General features: G+C 42.4%; 1 long non-coding RNA gene across 1 annotated transcript; it reads right to left on the bottom strand.

Moving 5' to 3' along the window:
* Positions 1-1,377: 1,377 nt before the first annotated feature.
* Positions 1,378-3,168, bottom strand: LOC109240217. The gene is made up of 2 exons (XR_002070037.1): positions 3,063-3,168; positions 1,378-2,605 (listed from the first exon to the last, which is right to left on the bottom strand). It is a non-coding gene; the product is annotated as an uncharacterized LOC109240217 (long non-coding RNA).
* Positions 3,169-8,665: the final 5,497 nt, after the last annotated feature.

The raw sequence follows: 8,665 nt of genomic DNA, 5'->3' as shown, positions 1-8,665 counted from the left end.
CACGAGTCTATACATACCAAAATCATCAAAATCGGATCTCAATTAACCTCTAAAATCGCCAATTTAAACTCTCCAATTTCAAGCCCTAATGTCCCAATTTCTTCCATAATTTTTCCACTAATAACATGATTAAACAATGAAATAATCCACATAAACACAAGATACATGGTCCAATTAGCTTACTTCACTGAAAACACTTAATTCCTCATTGAAATAACAGTCTTCAAGCTGCAACTCGTCCAAAAATGGTGAACAAAATGGCAGAAATTCGCGAAGTGAGGATTTTATAGCTTTTGCCAAGCGATTTCCGCATATGCAATCTCCAAGTCACTTCTGTGACGCTGCACCTGCGGAAAAGCATCGCAGGTGCAGTTTTCACTGCGGTCATCATCCGCATTTGCGGTCATCACCCGCATTTGCGATCTCGCAGGTGCGGTCCTTTATGTGCACCTGCGGATTTCCCTTTGCTCCGAGCCCTCCGCATATGTGGACTCCTCATGCACCTGCGACCTTGCACCTGCGGTCCCCAATCCCCAGGTGTGGTTATGGTAGAAGCAGCAATTTCAGCTGCTCAAACCAAGTCCATTCTTTCGGTTAACCGTCCGAATTCATCCCGAGGCCCTCAGGACCCCAACCAAAAATACCAACAAGCCATATAACACTATTCAAACTTATTCCAACCTTTGGAACACTCAAAACAACATCGAATCACCAAATCACCCTTGGATTCAAGCCTAAGGATTTCCAAACATCCGAATTCCGCAAACGATGCAAAACCTATCAAACCTCATCCGAATGACCTGGAATTTTGCACACGCATCACAAATGATACAACGGACCTACTCCAATTTCAGGAATTCCATTCCAACCCCGATATCAAGATTTCCACTACAGACCGGAAAGCTCCTAATTTCCAATTTCGCCAATTCTAGCCTAAATCTACCACAGACGTCCAAGCTATACGAACCGTCAGAATTCACATCCGAGACCTTCTACTTATAAGTCAACATTCGGTTGACTTTTCCAACCTAAGCAGCTAAATAAGAGACTAAGTGTCTCATTCCACTTTAAGACCACTCCGAACACAACACAACTAACACGATATGATCAAATACACCTGAGCAACACACAAGGAAGTAGAAATGCGGGAAATGGGGTTGTAACTCATGAAATGACCGGCCGAGTCGTTACATCAATCTAATTTCGCATCACGGTCCGATATGACATGGGGTCGAACCTTGGCCTGCCACGTCCCGATCTCAATTAATCATACAAAAAGGGGAAGCCCGATTTGACCGTATACAATTATAGGTATTTAATAGGACGCTACTAATAAGTAAAGATACCAGCAACAGTACTAAAACAAGGATTTGGTCCTAGTTAATTGAAAATGCTTACTTTATTTGAAATACCGCAGTATATTATTGGAAAACTAAGCACATAATAGATAATGCAAAATGCAAGAAAACATACAATGGAGAGAGAACATTTATGTCAGCAAAATTTAGTAAGATGCATAACACCTCTCTCTCAGTTCCAGGAAACATTTGTAGAAAGTTGATAAATTCTTTGGACCTTTCTCCAAATGAGCCATTTATTTAGATAATGCAAATACTTGGATTTGTCTTGGAATATGTGAGAAACTCTGGATCCTTTTCTTCAATGCTAATCTCTTCATCATCAGATGCAATCCACGACTCTATCCCCTCTTTGCATGCACTTTCTAAAAAGACAAACTGATGTTTGGATCGATATTTGCAGCATCAAAATCCTCCATATGAGCAACCCAAACAGACTTTCCACAACAATAAATAACATCATATATTCCCATATTGCACCAGCTTGTGAATCTGAAAATATTTATCTTCTCATTTGTCGACACACTAAACAACTCGTTTAGGGACGTGATTGTAGACTCGTTGTCTATATCTGTTGAAGACATAATTAAGTGTGTGTGTGTATATATATATATATATATATATATGTATATGTATATATATATATATATATATATATATAATTACGAAACTGAATTAAATAAATAAAAATATGCTCTTTCTCCGAAAAATACGTTTTCAGATGAAATGATTACGTAATTCGAAAGTACATTTAATGTTCTCCGCGTTTAATCGGATAAAGACCTCCCTTAGCATCTAAAGAGTCATAAAAGGAAAATACTATCCATAGAAGGCTTCCAAAAGAGTTTTGCAGCAAAGGTGGATCAACGCGAGGCCTTAAATTTGCGACGTGTGATCGCTAAAGTCTTTGGTGCATCCGTAAGGAATTTAGAGGCAGCTCCAATCCGCTTGCAAAGAAAAGCTTTCAATGCTTCAATCTTAGATGGAAAAGGAACACCTTGGCTAGATGTGTTAGCTTTGAGAGCTTTTATGGCTTTGGAGTCGAACAAGAACCTTCTCATTGGCGATTTTGAGCCTTGGAAATAGATGTTCTCCAAATTCCTTATGAACTTAGTTGGTAATGAATCTATTGGAGGTAATAGAGAGATTGCTGAGGTGAAGTCTGGATCTAGTGTTTTATCACCTTCACCCTGGGTAAGCTTGGCCTATGTTTTCAAGAAAGCACTCATTGCAGATGCATCAACAACCTGTTAGTAGAAATTCAGATTAAAAGAAAAAGTCAGACGAATTTATAGAGTCAAAAGAAGGCTATTCATAACGTTCATTTTTGTCATGACCAAACCTGTTCGTTCAAATTAAAAAACTAAATTTAATAAAAACCAAAAATCCTAAGTCATTTTTGACTTTCGATGTGAGACAAACCCACTTCAGTCTTCGTTTATATTACTCCCTCTGTTTCATTTATGTGACATAGTTTGACTTGGCACGGAATTTTAAAAAACTTTTGAAACTTGTGGTCTTAGAAGCTTAAAGGGTAAAAGCTTTTGTGAAGCTTTCCATTTGTGCGAATATAAAAACTTCTCATCGAGAGTAAATGAGTTAGATGGAAAGTTTTAATGTGTCTTTAAACAAATTCATAAGGAAAGTGTGCCACATAAATTTATATGGAGGGAATAGTACAATTTAAACTATGCAAAAGTCAACCTTGTGATGCATGCAAACTCCAATGGCTCTTCCATCGAATGTGGTGGTTTGTACATCAAGGAGAGATTGACAACTCCGTTCTAGGAAATTTCCCTTGCATGGAAGGAACTGGTTAAGGAAGAGAATATACAGATTTTAAAGAAACTTAGAGAGATGGAAGTTTGCTTGAGCTTCCATTTATACATCTCCATCGTCATTGCACTCAATGTAGTTTAACTCTTTTTGTATGCGGCCAAAATCGGAAAGGCCGATTTCACGATCGGCGAGGCATTGCGCAATGTCACCCCGAGGGACCGAGGAATATCTCGGGGTTCGAAGCCTTCGAGGACTCTTCTTGCCCGATATCGGGGTAGAACGAACTAGAGGTTATCACTAGTGGGAGGGAAGTTCCCTAGGAGCAGTACCTTTTCTGACAACGCCTGCGTGAACGGTGACAACCTGCGCCAAGCTGATTGAGTGATCGTACCGGTTGTTTATATAATAAATACACTTGTACCATATTAGGGTTCCCCTCATATGTAAAGGGGTTCCTTACCATTTTTTGTAGAGGACATCTAAAAAAACACAAGATACTTCATTCAATACAAGAACATTCTTTCTGCTCTCTAACTTAAACATACTCTCTATTCGGCTTTGTTGCTTACATTTATTGCTTTATTTACATTTATTGTATATCATTTATCGTTCTTCATTTATTGGTTGTTATTGGTCATAAAGAGCCGCAATATCAACCATAATAGTTGTTAATCCTCCATCGGCCGCCCTTAGCTAGGCATCTAACTTGGCATCGAGGCCCCGCACGCGCTAGCTCGAGGCCCCGATCCTCAACCGTCTGGTATGGTTTCTAAAGCCATCTTCAATCTCTTATCTTATTTTCTAATCTCATCATTTAGCATCTACTACTTGACAACTAGCATAAAAATAGATCACATATTTTTAGAACCACAAAATCAAATCTAATTGTTATTACCATTTTCAAGGTAAACAGGTTGGCGCCCACCGTGGGGCCAAATATACTAGTGATTGTTTTCTTGCCGGTTTACTACATAACGCAAGTTATCTTTTACGCTTTTTTGTTGTCCAAGATCTTCGATTTCAGGTCGAAATGCCTAACTCAATAAACGCGCGTAAGAACAACAGTCTTGGGGACCATAGGAAAAGCGGTGTAGCTATTGCAGGTGTTGGTATGCCACCACAAAACCCTCAGATCACACCAGAGCCGATTCCTGTCAATATGGTCTCATGCAACGCTCAACACGTTGGCGTAAGTTCCCACACCAACAGGAGTGTACCCCGAGAAAAGAACCCCACCCGGGAAGAAAGAAAGGCAAACAGGGAGAGTGAAGTAGAAGAACCTCAACACGTCATCCATATGATTATAGGAGCGACCGACGTTCCCCAGGGACCCGTGGTCAAGCGGATAAAAGTTGCCGCGGCAACACAAGGACAAACTTGGGGCCAGTTACCTAGGGACATCCTCGCGTTCAACGAAGAAGACTTCGAGACTCTATCTCATCCACACAACGATGCGCTGGTAATCTCGTTTCTCTTAAATAACATTCAAATCAAACGTGTACTCGTGGATCTTGGTAGCTCGGCCAATATAATCAGATCGACGATGGTAGAATAGCTCGGATTACTCGACCGAATCGTACCTACCTCCCGAATCCTCAACGGCTTCAATATGGCCCGCGAAGCAACAAAAGGAGAGATCACCCTCCCGGTAAACATATCCGATGCAATTCAGGATACCAGATTCCACATCATTAAAGATGACGCAAGGTATAATGCCTTGCTCGGTAGGCCGTGGATACATAACCTGAAGGCGGTACCATCAACCTTGCATCAGATGATGAATTTTCAAACAAAAGACAAAATAAAGACAGTGTATGGCGAGCAACATGCGGAGAAGGAAATGTTCGTGGTCCATGAAGAGATATCGGTTCCCATACACTCCACCCCGGAAAAGATGGAAAGCCAACAAACCCCCGAGGATGATGAAGAGGACTTCCTCACTCCTAGAACCTTCATTGCCCCCGAAGAATCGGACGCGACAAAGTCGACTGTTGAAAAATTGGAGCAAGCCATGTTGGTCGAGCATCTCCCAGATCGGAAGGTATACCTAGGGACGGGATTAACCCCCGAACTCAGGAAAAAACTTATTTTATTCCTTATTAATAATATCGATTGTTTTGCTTGGTCCCATTTAGACATGACAAGGATTCCACCGGAGATAACCACCCATCAACTATGTGTCGATCCCAGGTACAAATCGGTGAAGCAAAAAAAAGGACCCCAGTCCGAGATAAAGCATGCATTCATCAAAGACGAGGTAATGAAGCACCTCAAGATAGGGTCTATTAGGGATGTAAAATATCCCGAATGGCTGGCCAATGTGGTGGTAGTTCCCAAAAAGGGGAATAAGCTGAGAATGTGTGTAGATTATAATGATCTAAATAGGGCGTGCCCAAAGGACTCGTTCCCACAGCCCAACATCGACCATTTGATTGATGCCACGACCGGCCATGAAACCCTCACTTTTCTCGACGCCTATTAGGGGTATAATCAAATTCAGATGAACCCCGAGGATAGAGGAACGACTTCATTCATCATGAAGTACGGTACGTACTGCTACAATGTAATGCCCTTCGGGCTAAAAAACGCAGGGGCCACATACTAGCGCCTAATTAACAAGATGTTTGAACATCATATAGGCAAGTCCATGGAAGTTTATATTGACGAAATGCTAGTTAAGTCCATGTGCGCAGAGGACCATTTGACTCATTTGCAGGAAATGTTCGACATCCTCAGAAGTTACAATATGATGCTCAAACCCAAGAAGTGCGCTTTCGGGGTAGGATCGGGCAAATTCTTAGGCTTCATGGTATCGAACAGAGGAACCAAGATCAACCCCGACAAAATAAAAAGCCATCGAAGAAATTACGGTGGTAAATGACGTATAGATCGTGCAGCGACTGATCGAGCGGATAGCAACTTTGGGTCGGTTCATATCAAGGTCATCGCATGGGAGTCACCATTTCTTCTCCTTGCTCAAAAAGAAAAACAACTTTGAATGGAATACGGAATGCCAACGCGCCTTGGAGGAGTTGAAGTTATACCGGACAAGCCCGCCTTTGCTCCACACCCAAAAAGAGGGTGAAATATTATATTTGTACCTGGCTGTATCCGACATAGCGGTAAGTGGTGTACTGTTTAGAGAAGAACAAGGAATGCAATTCCCTGTTTATTAAGTAAGTCGGACCCTGGGTGATGCCGAAACCAGATATCCGCACCTGGAAAAACTAGCTCTTGCATTAATAAGTGCGTCTCAAAAATTGAAACCCTACTTCCAATGTCATCATATTTGTGTATTAACAACGTATCCCCTACGAAACATACTGCATAAACCCGAATTATTAGGCCGGCTGGCCAAATGGGCCATTAAACTCGGGGGATATGATATGGAGTGTCAGCCCCGAATGGTTATCAAGTCTTAGATTTTGGCAGACATTGAAGCCGACTTCACTCCCTCCCTCGCACCCGAGGTCGAGAAAGAACTTTTGTTAAAAAAGGGCGCATCTTTTAGGGTATGGACCATGTTCACTGACGGCGCCTCGAACATAAGAGGATCCGGACTCTACATAGTTCTAAAGCCACCTACGAGTGGCGTGATTAGATAATCTATAAAAACCGTAAGGTTAACTAACAACGAAGCCGAGTATGAGGCTATGATTGCAGGTTTAGAATTGGCTAACGGTCTAGGAGCTGAAGTTATTGAAGCAAAGTGCGATTCCCTCCTGGTGGTAAATCAAGTAAATGGGAGCTTCAAGGTTCAGGAAGACAGGATGCAAAGATACTTAGATAAAATTCAAGTCACATTGCACCGCTTCAAAGGGTGGACCCTGGTCCACATACCTCGATAGGAATACAACGAAGCCGATTCTCTCGCAAACCTGGGATTGTCTGTCGATGAAGGTGAAATGCTCCCCAGATCTATGGTTCAATTATCCAAATCAGTGATTGAGGAAGGACATGCCGAGATCAATTCCACTAGCCTAACATGGAATTGGAGAAACAAATATATCGATTATTTGGAGAGCGGGAAGCTACTCGCAGACCCAAGGAAGTCGAGGGCCCTGCGAATCAAAGCGGCCCGCTTCTCGATCGACGAAAACAGAACACTTTACAAGAGAACTTTTGATGGCCCCCTAGCAGTATGTTTGGGGCCAAGAGACACAGACTATGTGGTCCGAGAGATCCACGAGGGCACCTGCGGAAACCACTCCGGTGCCGATTCCTTGGTTCGAACAATAATCAGGGCATACTACTATTGGGACATCATGGAGAAGGACGCTAAAGAATTCGTCCGCAAGTGCGACAAATGCCAAATATTTGCCCCAATGATTCCCAACCTAGTGAACAACTACATTCAGTTTTGTCGCCATGGCCGTTCATGAAATGGGGGATGGACATCGTCTGACCTCTACCGACGGCACCAGGTAAAGCTATATTTATTTTATTTATGATTGACTACTTCTCGAAATGGGTTGAAGCGCGTGCCTTTGAAAAATAAGAGAAAAAGAAGTCATTAATTTCATATGGGACCACAATCACGTGTCGATTCGGAATTCCTTCCTAGATAACGTACGATAATGGGAAGCAATTTATCGGAAGCAAAGTGACTCAGTTCCTGGAGGACCACAAGATCAAAAGGATCCTATCGACGCCCTACAACCCGTGTGCAAACGGCCAAGCCGAGTCTACAAACAAAACCATCATTAAAAATTTAGAAAAATAAGTTGGAAAGCGCAAAGGAAAGATGTAGAGAAATATTACCCGAAGTGCTCTGGGCATACCGAACAACTCTGAAATCAAGCACAGGGGAATGCCTTCCTCCCTGGTATATGGCGCCAAGGCATTGATACCGATCGAGGTCGGGGAACCTATCGCTAGATTCCGACACACCACCAAGAGCTCGAACAATTAGGCCATAACTACCGCTCTCGAATTATTAGATAAAAAGCGAGAAGCCTTACTAGTCAGAATGGCTGCACAAAAATAGAGAATCGAAAGATACTACAATAGGAGAACAAATCTCCGACATTATGGAATCGAGGACTTAGTCCTAAGGAAAGTCACCTTGAATACTCGAAATCCTAATGAGGGAAAGCTGGGTCAGAACTGTGAAGGACCGTACCACGTCCTCGGGGTAGTCGGCAAAGGGTCCTACAAACTCGGCACCGTGGAAGGCGAACAACTTCCAAGAAATTGGAATATATCAATGCTCATGCTACTACTTTTAAAAGCTCAAAGGCCGTAGGTTTCAAAGGCATTCGTTGCACTCTTTTCCTTTGATCGGGTTTTTTCATCCCAAAAAGGGTCTTTTACCGACAATGTTTTTAACGAGGAAACATCTATATGCTACCTAAGGAAGACTCAACAAGTATCCAAGGCTTTGAGAAGCCTCGAATACTGGGGGGCATCCCCCCAGTAGGTTACCTCCTCGGAGAAGCCAAGATGTGCTGAATGGGGTCTCGATAGGAAAATGATGTATCGGGCCAAACAATCGAACGAACCATGTCCGTATAGAATAACCGAGCTCT

This window comes from Nicotiana attenuata, unplaced genomic scaffold (assembly GCF_001879085.1).
Source record: "Nicotiana attenuata strain UT unplaced genomic scaffold, NIATTr2, whole genome shotgun sequence".
Classification (NCBI taxonomy): domain Eukaryota; kingdom Viridiplantae; phylum Streptophyta; class Magnoliopsida; order Solanales; family Solanaceae; genus Nicotiana; species Nicotiana attenuata.
Note: the sequence above shows the minus strand (reverse complement) of the source record. Positions and strands in the feature narration are given on the sequence as shown.